Below are 15,567 nucleotides of genomic sequence, written 5' to 3' on the forward strand. Positions count from 1 at the left end.
TTTAATATAATTTATTTTCAAAAGTGCACATCAGGCTTGTTTCTTTGAACAACAGCAGTACCATGACCCCAGAGACAGCAGCCTCCGCTTGAAGTATGAACTTTTCTTCTTTCCCAGGACCCCACCACAACCTCCTGTGGACTTTAACAAGGCCTTGGTTGGCAGTCGCTATCTCAACCTATACACTTGGGACATGGTGATCTATGTGGCTGGGGATGTTCATTTTGGCTGCTAACCTTGCACAGCAGGAACAGTTTAGTATCTTTGGCTATGCTCAGGAAAATCTCACTGTGCCTAAGGGTGAGGGGATGGATTCAATCACCTTTAAGACCTTGGCTTGCTTGCAACCTCATGATGAGCCCATAAGGCCTCTCTGGAGAGCTACCAGGACTGGACCCAGTCTTCCCTTAGAGCTCCTTGGGTCATTATCAAAATGATTCCAGGGGGTTACAACATTTCTATACCCATCTCCCATCTCCTAAATATTTGAAGTCTGCTCTGCATGCATGTAGTGGGAAAGAGTCCCTGCCCCGAGTTTACAGTGTAAGTGGTCAAAACAAGCAAAGAGTGAGGGAGAAAGAGATGAATATCCACCATTATTTATCTTAGTGTCTACCTATATCCAATTTTGTTCACAGCTGGGAAAAAAATGAATTCCTAGGAGAATAAAAGCCAAACCACTCCTCCTTCCCAAGAAAAATCAAACTACTTTTCATCTACCAAGGTGCAAGCTTATGCTAAAATATGCCCTACACAAAAACTGGCCTGGATTGGTGTCTATATCACTCACCAGAGATTATTCCCAACAGCTGGCAGGGTGCTCTGGTAGTTTGCAGCCAGGGAACACACCTAGAGTTCCCTTGCAGGCCTTCTGAGGTCAGCAGCAGGGCTGGAAACATCAACAGCAGCCACTGGTTTGAGTGGTCCACTTTTCGGCTGCACATCTTCAGAGGGCACCCTGAAGATGGTCAGTGAGAAGGTTAAAAACCCTAAAACACCAGTTATATTGAATGTTTAATCTTTAACTTGGATTTTTTTCCAATTACCTGTAAAATACATTCCCAGCCTTCCTTCTTCCCAGGCCGTGCAAGCAGAGGATCCAAGAAGGCTGCAGAGACCACAGAGCAAAGGCAGGTCCTGCCTTCCCAGGTGAGAGCTGAAACAAACCTTAGAAATTGGAAAGGATATCTGAACACTTTATATCAGGCAAAAAGGTGACTCTCACCTTGGGATGTGGGCTGAGCAAGCAACAGAGACAGCACATTGGATTTGCAGAGAACTGATCCCCGGGGAAGAAGATAGGCACGGGAAGGCTCAGTGTTGTGTACTGAGGTTTTAGCATCCTGCAGCCAGGAAGGGAGGTTTCAGGCTGGTCTGCACAGTGATCCCACAATAAAACAGACGATTAAAATCGTATGCAATAGTTTTAACTCAGGACAAATGTTCAGGTGTTCAAAATGCACAAAAAGATCTGTGAACACTTAAGACTGAAAGAAGAAAGGAGCTATAGCAGGATCTGAGTGCTCTGTAGGGAAACAGTCTCCTCAAAAGCATGACTGCAGTAATGACTTAATAACTATCCTGACTATCAGGTAAGAGTTGGTGCCACGAAGTTCAGCAACAAGGCAATTTGAATGGATTTAATACTTGAAAAATTACAACGTGAAATCACAACCATTCAGATTCATATCCATGTTTTCAGAAAAATCAGAGCATTTACAAAAATACGTTCCCTCGTCTCTTCTTTTGCATTAAGACAGCATGATTTACTGTTTGCTCTAAGAGTGAGACAATGTTTTCTCTGAACAGGATTATCTCAGTTTACACTGGCTGTGATTAAAGAGAAAGAGATGGGGAGCATGGCACATAAAGAGGGATCACAAACGCTGCCCTTAACTGCTCCTCCAAACCAGAACATCTAATATTCTTAATGGAAACGTTGACCTCCTACCAGCTCAATTATACTGAGTAACATGACAGGTCCAAATCCCAGTCCCACTAGTTTTGAGATAAAGCAGAAAATTGGTGACAGGCTGCGGTGGACAATGATGGGTTTATGATGTTGTTTTGGAAGAACGAACATTGTTGTGAAGGAATAGATGTTATAATCCATACGGCAAGTCAATAAAAAGGCACCGTAACAGGAACAGGCAAGGACCAGGCTTCCAATTACTAATGCAAAATAGTGCAGTTCATACTTTATTCACCCTACCGTGATTACCATGAGCTCTTATAAAATCACTCTACAGCAGCAGAAGCTGCTTGCTGGATGAAGTGACAATACACTTTCCCCCTTGAAGAGTTTCTACTCTTAGCTGCAGATGTGCCCAAATCATGAGGGGAATACCCAAAAGCAGGCAGGGAAAGAGAGAGCACGGCTGGGCTCCCGGGGCTCTCTGGGGCCGCAGCAGAGCCAGTGGGACAGAGGAGTGCCAGAGTGATCTTTACGTCCTGCTCCCTCCCCTGCACACTGCAACCATCAGCAAAAGCCCTGTACGGGCTAAGGTGGGTCATGCCTTGCCAGAGACTGGGTTTGCCCCAGAGAGAGAGGTATGGTTTGAGTACAGGGCTGTCAATGAGATGCTCCTGGTTGCCACTTCTACTGTAGACACTGACAAAGAGGAGACAGACTGAGGAGGACCCATGGGCACTACCCACTGGGTTAGCTGAGTACCTGTGCCTCTGGGTTAAGTGACCACTTTCTTCATGCCCATTTTGAAACTACCTGCTCCTTTAATACTTGCTCATCAGAAACACTTTTTAATTTTCCATGTGTCTCCTGTTAGCAGCCCCAGCAGCTGTCAGTGACAGCTGTCTAGCAGTGCCATAGGGGCAAACCATCTAGTATATAGTGGCGAGATTCCCAGGGCTTGTTATTTTCTCAGCTCGGGGCAATTAAAGCTTTAGCAGCCAATTGATGACACCAAATAATAATGCACATATCCCACGTAATTAAGGTAAGCAACATTGACAAGGGTGTAGTTTAATCAGATTTTCTCTCTGAGATGATGAGCAGCATGGGGAGAGAGAAAAACATACTAGCACCAATGACAGAGAAAACTTCCTAATTATTTGACCTCTTTGGCAAGAAACAAAATATTTACATAGAATCATAGAATGGTTTGGGTTGGAAGGGACCTTAACGATCATCTAGTTCCAACTCCGCTGCTATGGGCAGGGACACTTTCCACTAGCTCAGGTTGCTCAAAGCCCCATCCAACCTGGCCTGGAACACTTCCAGGGAGGGGGCTGTAAGGAGGGGGCTGTAAGGAACTGTGTTAGACTTTGCTTGTCTCAACACTGCTGTTGCACCACCACCATTTCCTGGCCTTGGCACCCTGTTGTCATGGAGGAGTACGTTCTGAAGGAGACGAAGGGTCCCCGACGAAACCACGACATCCGCCCGAAGCTAAATTGGGGTATGGAAGACACGCGGGCCGGCATGACCAGTGCGAGCGCCTGGGCATCCGCGCATGGAGGACCACAGGACCATGAGCCCCATGATCTGGGTAAGACGTGCAGGCTGGCACGAAATGGGCGGACTCTTTGGAAAGGTCGAGGGGACTGGGACAATAAAAGGACTGTGTACTCCTCCCTCGGGGCGCACCTTCTTCGACACTTGTTACTTGGAGCCGGGACCTCAGCGGAGCTTGGAGTCACCATCACCTGCACCGAGCCCGAGCCAACGGAACATTGCTGGATCCCTGGTGGTGGTGGTAATTAGCTGCATATCTACCGTTTTTCTTGCTTAGGGATTCTGACTGTCCCCTTCTTTTCCTCTCTGTCCTATAGCTATTACTAATTGTTACAGCAAATAAAGTTCACAAGGTTATACAGCATCTGACCTCGTTTGTGTCTTAATCTCACTCTTGGGATCATTTAAGAACCTGCCCCGATATTGGATCGGGACATTTTAAATTGGCATCACGGACAGGATCCCTTGAGACGAGAGTGCTGTACTATCTTGCTGTGTTGGATGCAAACCTCTCAGAATGAAATAACCCCCCTTGTGTTACATTAAGTTGTGACCTCCTGAGAGTGAACAGGGTGAAGAGTGGACAGTGATATTGTATTTGTGTTTGGGTTAGGTGTGACCTCCTGAGACTGAACAGGGGATACTTACATACCCAGGTGTGGCCCTCTCAGGACGATAATCTCCTTTGGATTGTTTTCTGTGTTAAATTCAGATCTGGTCTCCTGGGAGAGAAAAGGGGAAATCTGACATTAAGGTGTGACCCTCTCAGGACGATAATCCCCTTTGAATTAGGAAAAAGAAAAAGAATGGCCGCCCTGAAGGCAGCCGATGTTTGTGATGATGTGTCCTCGGGGGCTGAAGGAATAGATAAACTATATGATCTTTTGGAAGTGCACCGGTCTCATCCCTTGGTCCAGGGACTAGTTTGGGTGAAAAAACATTGGTTTCAACCACAGAGTGTGGTGGATAGGATAAGGGTTTTGCAGAAGGAAGCTAAGGTTAAGAGGGGAAAAGGAAAAGCTATAATTTGTGCAGTGTTAGGAGCGAGTCTGGCAGCTGCGGTGGAAGAGAAAAAGCAGAAGTCGTATCAAACTGATATTGTAATAGACTCCCTGCAGACGGTCATACAGACCCTGCAGAATCAACTGAGAGAAACTAAAGAATTACTAGAGGAGGAAAGGGATCAAAATATATTATTAAAGAATGAGTTGAGGGAACAGCTCTTGGCGGAGACGGATACACTGGCGGAGGCAGAGGTGAAACTTCTGGAGAAGGGGATACGGCAAATTTATCCACAAGGGGATTTGCAAAAGGCAAAAGAAACCGTAGAAAGCCCCCCCCCCCTTATGTATCCGCTGGTTAAAACAGAGTATGTGTACGAGGACAATAGCGATAACCATCCTCAGGTTATCACCGAAGAAGTCCCATTTACAGCAACCGAATTGGCAAAGCTGAGAAAAGATTTTGCAAGGACTGCAAAAGAATCAGAGACAGAGTATGTGTGGAGAGTGTCTTTGTCAAGAGGGGATGGAATCTTGTTGTCAGAGAAAGAAGCAGAAGGATATTGGGGTCCGGGTGTGTTTTTAACTACCAGTGACCACTGAGCCCCATGGTCATTGACTCAGAGAGCTGCGTACTGGGCTGGAGGGCTGAACCCCTTGGAGAGGGGGGATCCCCTTGCCATAACAGGTACAGTGGATCAGTTAGTGGAAAGTGTGCAGAAGGCAGCCTGTCTGCAGATGAAGTATGATCGGGAGCTCAAGCCTAACCAAGGCTCCCCAATGATGATGCCTGTGGACCCAGAGAGGATGACTCCCCTGATACGAGGACTTCCTGACTCCCTGAAACCCATTGGCATCCAGTTGCAAGGGAAGATTCAAAATACCGCCAATGCAGAAAGAATGACGGCCACTCTGGAGAGGATAGTGACCCCTGACCACCAATGGCCAGGGAGAAAAGTATGGACATGGGGAGAGGTAGCCCAGGAATTGATTAATTTTGGGAGAAAATATGGCCCAGTTGGTGGATCATCCCAAAGAACCAAAACCAGGGTCGTACGGGCTGCAGAGCAAATTAGTGGGCGACAATCATCCATGAGGAAGGGCCAAGACTTGGGATCACCCCGATTTCAGAATTCTGGGAGAGAGAGGCCCCTAACTCGACAGGGACTATGGCAACTAGGGCTTCAGAAAGGCATTCCCCGTGACTTGATGGATGGACTCTTGACCAAAAAATTAGAACAACTTGTGCAGAACTGGTCAGGACAAAGGGTCACTTCCAAACCAACCCCTAGTGTCCCACCTTTGATAGACCTTGGGGAGGAACTGACTGGAGAGAAGAAGGTGGCGGGAAACTAGACCCTCCGCCCCCCGAAGGTGAGGGGGGAGGCGGAGGATGGATGTTTGTCAGACAACTCACCTGCAACACAAAAGGAGACTTACTAATTACTGTTGCCGTAGGACCAAGAAAAAGACTGGTAACATTCCTGATTGATACTGGGGCACAAATTACTGCGCTAACGCGGACTGAAGCAGAACAGTGTGGAATCTCGATCCCATCTAGAAATCTAATTGTCTTAAATGCCTTGGGAAAAACACAGTCAGTGCCTATGACTCCAGTGATACTTTGGTTACCAGGAGAAGAAAGCCCTGTCAACACCATGGTGACCATAGGATCTTTCCAGATGAATCTTTTAGGTATAGATGTTTTGAAGGGTAGACAGTGGCGAGACGCCCAGGGGAACTCATGGTCTTTTGGTGTCCCCCAGATCAGGCAATTGGCCAAAACATCGGAAACAGAAGTGCGTTTATTGCAAGCGGCACCTACCCTACCTCCCTCCAAACTGACAAATGTTAAACCCTACCCATTGCCTCTAGGAGTAAGGGAGGAAATTACACCAGTTTTGGAAGATTTGAAAAAACAAGGGGTTGTGGTCCCCACTCACTCTCCCTTCAACTCTCCAGCACGGCCGGTCCAAAAACCAAATGGCAAATGGAGATTGACAATCGATTACAGGAGACTCAATGCCCAATACAGGTCCACTCACATCTGCCGTACCAAACATTGCTGAATTGATAGCAACCATTCAGGAACAATCCCACCCTGTCATGGCAACAACTGATGTTAAAGATATGTTTTTTATGGTCCCTTTACAACCTGAGGACCAGGATCGCTTTGCCTTCACCTGGGAAGGACAACAGCATACTTTTACATGACTCCCTCAAGGATACAAGCACTCCCTCATGCTGGCTCACCATGCTCTAGCACGAGAGTTAGAAACAATTCCCAGAAAAGCAGAGGTAAAGATTTATCGATACATAGATGATGTACTCATAGGAGGGAGTCAGGTAGAAGAAGTTGAAGAAACTCAAAAAGATATCTTTACCCATCTAGAAAATATAGGGTTGACAATTCCACCTGAGAAAATACAGACCCCTTCAAGTGAGGTAAAATTTTTAGGGATCTGGTGGAAGGGAGGTATGACATGTATCCCACCAGATACTCTCTCCTCTCTCGATCAGATCAAGATGCCAGAGTCAAAGAAAGACTTACAGCATGCATTAGGGTTGCTTGTGTTTTGGAGGAAACACATTCCTGATTTTTCAATTATTGCTAGGCCCTTGTATGACTTATTGAGAAAGAGAGCGCAGTGGGAGTGGACTCAGGTCCTTGATGAGGCTTTACAGCTGTTGGTGTTTGAAGTGACTGCCTACCAAGCCCTGGGTCCAATTCACCCAACAGATCTGGTTCAAATTGAATGGGGGTTCGCCAAGACTGGACTGTCCATCCATTTGTGGCAAAAGGTGCCAGAGGGTCCTGTTAGGCCCATTGGTTTTTATTCTTGTAGCTTTAAAGATGCTGAAAAAAGATATATGACTTGGGAAAAAGGCTTGTTTGTAGTTAGCCTAGCTCTGAGAGAAGCCGAATGCACCATCCGGCAACAACCTTTAGTTTTCAGAGGCCCCTTTAAAGCGATCAAAGCAGTTTTGGCAGGAACTCCACCCCCTGACGGGGTGGGCCAGAGAGCCTCCGTGCGAAAATGGTATGCACAAATAGAGCACTACTGTGAAATCTTTTCTGTAACTGAAGGAGCCACGAAAGTGCTAAATATACAAGATGAAGTAAACCCAGATAGGGAAACACCCGAGCTTTTGTCTGTAATACAAGTAGCTCCTCTGTTTTCTGGACAATTGCAAAATATCTGGTTTACAGATGCCTCGTCAAAGCGGGAGGGGAAAATTTGGAAATACCAAGATGTGGCACTTCAGGTAGACACCAAGGAACAGATCATTACCGAAGGAGAAGGTAGCACACAAGTGGGAGAACTAGTTGCTGTGTGGAGCGTTTTCCAACACGAGGCTCAATCTGCTTCTTCTGTCTATATCTATACTGACTCTTATGCTGTCTTCAAAGGTTGCACTGAATGGCTTCCATTCTGGGAACAAAATGGATGGGAGGTCAATAGAATACCTGTATGGCAAAAGGAAAAATGGCAGGATATTCTTACCATTCCCAGACAAGGGAAATTTGCAGTAGCATGGGTAGCATCTCATCAGCAGGATGATACCCCAGTAAGCCGCTGGAATGCTGAGGTGGATGAACTAGCCCGGCTGGCTTCCCTACAAAGCACCCAGATAGCAGAAGATTGGGAAAGTCTGTTGGAATGGCTACATGTAAAGAGGAAACATTCAGGAGTTAAGGACCTCTATTGTGAGGCACAAGCCCGAGGGTGGCCAGTTACCAGGGAAGAATGTAAAACTTGTATATCTTCCTGTGAGCAATGCCACGTCCGTCTGGACAGACACCCTCTAGAGGGTGACCCACTGCACTTAAGAGAGGGAAAAGGCCTATGGGAGGCCTGGCAGATTGATTACATCGGTCCCTTTCGAAAATCAGAAGGAAAGTACTATATACTGGTAGGTGTGGAGATAGTATCTGGACTAGTGCAAGCTAAAGCATGTGCTAAGGCAACAGGAGAAAACACAATAAAAGCCCTGAAAGAATGGTTTGGAATTTTCCCCAAACCACAGTCAATCTAATCAGATAATGGCTCACATTTCACAGCCAAAGTGGTCCAAGAGTGGGCAGCCCAGGAGGGAATTTCGTGGGTGTTTCACACTCCGTATTACCCACAAGCAAATGGAATTGTGGAAAGAACAAATGGACTATTAAAACACTTCCTCAAACCGCATAAGCCAGGATGTGCTGAGCAAGTGTGGGATGCAGTGACCAGCGTCAACAGTCGCTGGGGAGTAAATGGATGCCCAAAGATCACAGCATTCTGTCCAAAACCTCCAACAATTATGCCAGCCCCACATGGCCCTGCTCACCCTAGCAATCCATCTCATTTTCCAGGACAACCTGTCTTGGTTGAACTTCCCACAGTGGGCAAAGTGCCACTGGTGTTGGACACACCCCTTAACAAATACACCTGGAAGGCAAAAGATGCCTGTGGAAAAACTCATAGGCTTCATACTAGATGGATTGTTCCCTCTTTCTAACCCGAGAAGCGAATTTGTTTTTTGTTTCATTTTCAGGAGGAAGCAAGCGACACAGACGCACCCACAGAAGGAGTGAAGCAGATGCAGACTTTAGTGTAATTTGGTTAGGATGTGTATGTTAATTTTTGCTATATTATTTTGGGGATTTACCTATAAAACTGAAGGGAAGCCAGTTCCCCCACCTTTACCCAAAACATACAACCCCCTTGAGGATAATGAATTTGTTTTGTTAGCAAAAACTGTAAGTCAAACCTTTAATCTAAGTCACTGTTGGGTTTGTGGAGGACCTCTAGGATTATCAAGCTGGCTGTGGATTTCTATACCACTTTCCCCATCACAGATTGTAAGCAACTACAGCGATGTTGGAAATACTACCTGGGATGATAGTGGAACATGGCCAGTTCAGTTCCCTAATAAGGATAAATTTTGCTTGAATTGTACTCAGAAAGGAGGAGTTAATGTGGGGGAAAGTAAGTGTCAATGGACATTGTCCTGGTTTAACCAGGATAGGGTTAAGTTTCCCCAGCAGTGGGGGGGGAGCTCTAGCCGGGTTATTCAGATGCCATGCGGATGTCACATCCTGGCAGGTCACATTTTCCTGGCGCGGGAGCGCGGTGCACTCGTGGTTTTGTACATCGTGCTTCAAACTGCTGTATTTGGTAGCTATTTTGCTCTGTTCATTGCTATCACTATTACTGTTATTGTTATTGTTGTTGTTTGTTGTGTTGCTATTGCATTGTTGTATTAAACCTCTCCTTATTTCAGTCTTGGGGCTTTGTATTTCACTCCCTTTGTGGGGGAGGGGCAGCAGCCATGTGGTCTCAGACCCCGGCAGGGGCTAAACCACCACAGACACTTACACATAAATCGGTTAACAAAGATAGAGGTATTTATATATGGTTGTGGCTTAATGAACAAGGACGCAGCAAAGGGTTCAAAGGGTTTTGGTCAAACAAAAATGAAACCGAATATGCCGAATTATGAGGAAACAACTTTTATAATCAACTTGTGAGTGGAAAAACAACACTGAGTCCTGGTATTGTACCATCCAGATAAATAATCACCTGAATGAGGTTTTCAGCCCTTTGGGAAGTAAAAACACAACTTATTTTCAAACCCCAAGGACTGCAGAGGGACCATTTGCCAAAGGCACCAAAGCCAAAAAGGGCCATTATTGGATATGTGGACATACTGCCTACAAACAATTACCAGCGAATTGGTCAGGGATTTGCTATATAGGGATTATCCGACCTCTGTTTTTCCTTCTCCCAGAGGCAGATGGTCCTCAATTGGGAATAAGACCATATGATAAGCTAGGAAACAAAAGGATTGCCCGCAACAAGCGATCTGTTGAGTTTGAAATAGGTGGAACTCAAAAGTGGGGGGAAAATGAGTGGGCACCTGAAAGAATTATTGAGCATTATGGGCCTGCCACTTGGAATCCCAATGAACTGATATCAGGGGCAAGAGAACCAATTTATAATTTGAACCGTATAATTCGACTACAAGCAGTCTTAGAAATTATTACTAATAAAACTGCCAATGCTATAGACCTTTTAACTCAACAATCTCAACAGATGCGCACTGCAATCCTTCAACATCGCATGGGTTTAGACTACCTACTAGCTGAAGAGGGAGGAGTATGTGGAAAACTAAATGTTTCTAATTGTTGTTTGGAAATAGATGATGTAGGTGAAGTAGTCCTTCAACTGACCACAGATATTAGGAAACTAGCTCATGTCCCAGTTCAAACATGGAATGGTTGGAATGGTGATTTATGGTCTTGGTTACCCGGAGCACCATGGGTAAAGCAGCTTCTATTTTATCTATTATGTGCATTTGCCACCTTGATGTTTTTACCATGTATTATTCCTTGCTTTGTTCAGTTAATCCAACGTGTCGTTTCTAACATGCAATTTATATCTACTGACTCACCTGATGGTGTAAAGCAAATTCGTATCGTTTGCCAACCAAAGCCTGTCGCTGTATCAATTATTTAAGCCTTATAGATGTTTCTAGGTCTAAACAGCACATGCGCTCTGGGCTGGGGGCGTCCATTCTGGCAGATCCCCAACTCAGGCGAGTCAAACCACCTTCAGTGCCGCAGTCCGCGACAACAACCAGAATGTATACCCTTTTAATACTGAATTTTGTGGCTGTTACTTTGTTAGCTCTTGCTATATTTTCTCTTGTGGTATGTATGTGTTCGTCCTGTAAGTGTCCATGTAAACCGTCTTGTAGTTGTACCTGTTCATGTAAACAACCACCTCCTTCCCCTCCTCATCCCCAAAGACCGAGAGCACATTCCTCGGTCCGGTCTGGGACACATCTTGTTTGACTTTGTTTGGTTAAAAAACTGTTAGTTGATAGTGTTCCTGTTACCTTTTCATATGTTTGTTTAGAATATTGTTAACATTGTTACCGATAGTGTTGTTTATTTACCTTTGTTTAAATTTGGAAAAGAAGTTCCTAGGCCCAAATGATGCATGCGCTTTAGGATAAGGGGGCATGGAAGGGGATTTTTCCACCGCGCATGCTGACCTCAACTCCAGCAGACCGTGTGGACTGTCAGGGCCTCAGACATTTTGTGGTATTTTGTTAAGAATCGCGGGAATATGTTAGTAATAATTTTAATTCATTTTATAGCCTTAGCCTTGATAGTCATTCTCTTATTTGTTCTTATAATACATCTTTTTTGTCCCTGTAAATGTCAATCATGTAAACTGTAGTTATGTTCTTCTGCTGATTCATCGGAGCCTTAAAATTGGTTTATAAGATGTTTTGGTTTTATAAAGTTAGTTAGTTTTGAGCATGACATATTTGTTAAAGATATTCGTATTTGTTATTGATGAAAAATTTGCTGGAAATCTTGTTTGTTATTGTGTTTTGCGGTTTTTCTGGTCTTTCTCTCTCTCTCTCTTTCTGTACCGTTATCTTTCACGCCACCACGAAGACAGCAATGTTGAGCCACAGGGTGGTGTAAGGAACCGTGTTAGACTTTGCTTGTCTCAACATTGCTGTTGCACCACCACCATTTCCTGGCCTCAGCACCCTGTTGCCATGGAGGAGTACGTTCTGAAGGAGACGAAGGGTCCCCGACGAAACCACGACATCCGCCCAAAGCTAAATCGGGGTGCAGAAGACATGCGGGCTGGCATGACCAGCGCGAGCGCCTGGGCATCCGCGCATGGAGGACCACAGGACCATGAGCCCCATGATCTGGGTAAGACGTGCAGGCTGGCATGAAATGGGTGGGCTCTTTGGAAAGGTCGAGGGGACTGGGACAATAAAAGGACTGTGTACTCCTCCCTTGGGGCGCACCTTCTTCGACACTTGTTACTTGGAGCCGGGACCTCAGCGGAGCTTGGAGTCACCATCACCTGCACCGAGCCCGAGCCAACAGAACATCACTGGATCCCTGGTGGTGGTGGTAATTAGCTGCATATCTACCGTTTTTCTTGCTTAGGGATTCTGACTGTCCCCTTCTTTTCCTCTCTGTCCTATAGCTATTACTAATTGTTACAGCAAATAAAGTTCACAAGGTTATACAGCATCTGACCTCGTTTGTGTCTTAATCTCGCTCTTGGGATCGTTTAAGAACCCGCCCCGATATTGGATCGGGACGGGGGCATCCTCTGGGCAACCTGTTCCAGTACCTCACCATCCTTACAGTAAAGAACTTCTTCCTTATATCTAATCTAAATCTACCCTCTTTCAGTTTAACGCTGTTACTCCTTGTCCTATCACTACATGCCCTTGTAAATAGTCCTTCTCCATCTTTCCTGTAGGCCCCCTTTAGGTACTGGAAGGTTGCTGTAAGGTTTCCCTGGAGCCTTCTCTTCTTCAGCCTGGACAACCCCAGCTCTTCTAGCTTGTCCTCATAGGTGAGGTGCTCCAGCCCACCGATCATCTTCACAGCCCTCCTCTGGACTCACTCCAGTAAATCCACATCTTTCTTATGTTGGGGGCCCCAGAGCTGCACACAGTACTCCAGGTGGGGTCTCACAAGAGCAGAGTAGAGGGGAAGGATTACCTGCCTCGACCTGTTGATCACACTTCTTTTGGTGAAGCCCAGGATACAACTGGCTTTCTGGGCTGCAAGCGCACATTGCCAAGTCATGTTGAGCTTTTCGTCAACAAACACCCCCAAGTCCTTCTCTGCAGGGCTGTTCTTAATCCATGCTCTGTCCAGCCTGTATTTGTGCTTGGGGTTGCCCCAACCCACGTGCAGGAACTTGCACTTGGCCTTGTTGAACTTCATGAGGTTTGCACGAACCCACCTCTCAAGCCTGTCAAGGTCCCTCTGGATGGCATCCCTTCCCTCCAGTGCATCAACCATCAACCACACCACGCAGCTTGGTGTCGTCAGCAAACTTGCTGAGGGTGCACTTAATCCCACTGTCCATGTCACCAACAAAGATGTTAAACAGTGGTGGTCCCAATACTGATCCCTGAGGAATGGCACTCTTCACTGCTCTCCACATGGACATCGAGCCGTTGACCGCAACTCTTTGAGTGTGACCATCTAGCCAATTCCTTATCTACTGAGTGGTCCACCCATCAAATCCATGTCTACCCAATTTAGAGACAAGGATGTCATGTGGGACAGTGTCAAATACTTTGCACAAGTCCAGGTAGATGACATCAGATGCTCTTCCCTTATCCACCAATGCTGTAACCCTGTCATAGAAGGCCACCAAATTTGTCAGGCACAATTTTCCCTTAGTGAAGCCATGTTGGCTGTCACCAATCACCTTGTTATTTTCCATGTGCCCTAGCATAGTTTCTAGGAGGATCTGCTCCATGATCTTGCCAGGCACAGAGGTGAGACTGACTGCCCTATAGTTCGCCAGGTCTTCCTTTTTTCCCTTTTTAAAAATGGGGGTTATGTTTCCCCTTTTCCAGTCAGTGGGATCTTCACCGGACTGCCACGACTTCTCAAATATGATGGATAGTGGCTTATTTTCCTCTTGTGAGATACTATTTGGGGTGAACCTGGCTCTTAAAATACACTGCAAATTTGGTGTGTCAGTGCAAGTCTTCAGTCCTATTTAATAATTTGTCCACAGCACTGCACACTGCAGAGGGATGCAAGAAGAGGAAGAGAAAATGCAGAAAAGTAACTGCTGTTAATGTAAAATGTGTGAAATTGGATTAGAAACATAATTAGGGCCAAAAACCAGCCTCCACTCTAGCTTGTGAGAATTTTTCCCTTAATGGCAGAGAGCAAAAAGCACCGTCAAAAGTTAACGCCAGTTTGTAACATGATCATACCTCAGAACAGAGAGTTAGTGTGTTCACACCAGTTTTGTGTTGGAGTCTCAAAATAGCAGCGTCATCCAGGCACTTGCTTATGAGACCTGCCAAGTATGAAATTGTGAAGAAAACCTCAGTTGGAAGCTTCTTCTACAAAGATCAAGTACTTAAAAGTTAGACAAAGTTGTACAAATAGCATGAAGCATTTGTGGCTTGCAAAACAGAAGAAAACGCTGTGTTCAGAAGAGAGAGATGCTGAAATTTCAAGCCTGATACTTTAGTCCACTGTTTGATTTAAAGCGAACAGTAATCGCATCCCACTTATCTCGCTGATAAAGAACATGAAGCTGCCGCAGTCAGCCTGGAGGGAAGCCAAGGCAAAGCCAGGCAGAACTGAAAATTCCCGTTAAGATGACTGAGTGGCAAATGATGGTTATTTATTCTAATTAATTTGTTAATTTATTTCTGGAAAAACTGGATTCATTTGTTGCTAATCAAAACAAGGACCTATTCATTACAGTACAGTATGATGAACTGCTACTAAATAGGCATAGCTAGGATTTCTAATAGATTTTTTAAAAAGAAGACAGATTTGGTAGCTAAACCCCCCAAAAGAAGACCATTCAGACTTGTTTCCCTGCAACACACACTTCCACCTAATTTCAAACACCGTATTGATGGACCTTCTAACCCAAACTCTTTCATCTTCCCAGTGCTGTAGCCCTTACTGACTCTTCATTCTACTTTCAGTTGTTCCAGCTGTTCTCCTACTAGCTGTACTCTCAAACACTAGTATCTATTTAACCTCTTCCGTTTGCTTACCATTGATTTAGTGAGGATAACCATATCTGCTGAGGCCTCTTGTCACCTCTGCTGCTGCTACCTAGGCTGGGTCACTTAGGACTCAGCTTTCCACAGTGCTCAGATTCTGTCTCTTCTCTCAAAAAGCAGGATTACAAGAATCATGAGACACAGGTAAAAATTAAGTGCAAGGTATAACTTATTTTAAATCTGCCCTAGCAATCTTTTTGTCTAAATCCCTAACAATGTTTAATTAGCCCTTCTCTGAACTCCAGCCTCATTGATCCCACTCTGATAACGAGGTCTCTGAAGCCAGTTCTGAGCAAACATACCATCAGCAATTTCATCAGCACTTGGTGGAGAGGCCAACAGCGATGTCTTCACTCCCGACAAATTTACAGATGCTCCAAGAGGACAGGTACAACGCTGAGACTCAGTACATCTGCAAACCACAACGACACTGGCCAGCCCCTACCCTTGTTAAATGCCAAACATTTAGTGACAAAACATTTGGCATTGTTTGCTTAGTTCTCC

General features: G+C 45.4%; 1 long non-coding RNA gene and 1 pseudogene across 1 annotated transcript; one reads left to right on the forward strand and one right to left on the reverse strand.

Annotated features, from left to right (window-relative positions):
- Nucleotides 1-1,098: 1,098 nt before the first annotated feature.
- LOC141921346 (uncharacterized) lies at nt 1,099-15,476 on the reverse strand. Its single transcript, XR_012622669.1, has 4 exons — nt 15,366-15,476; nt 14,251-14,336; nt 4,124-4,197; nt 1,099-1,167 (listed from the first exon to the last, which is right to left on the reverse strand). It is a non-coding gene; the product is annotated as an uncharacterized LOC141921346 (long non-coding RNA).
- On the forward strand, nt 4,282-5,832 carry LOC141921345 (uncharacterized; annotated as a pseudogene).
- Nucleotides 15,477-15,567: the final 91 nt, after the last annotated feature.

This window comes from Strix aluco, chromosome 3 (genome assembly GCF_031877795.1).
Source record: "Strix aluco isolate bStrAlu1 chromosome 3, bStrAlu1.hap1, whole genome shotgun sequence".
Taxonomy (NCBI): domain Eukaryota; kingdom Metazoa; phylum Chordata; class Aves; order Strigiformes; family Strigidae; genus Strix; species Strix aluco.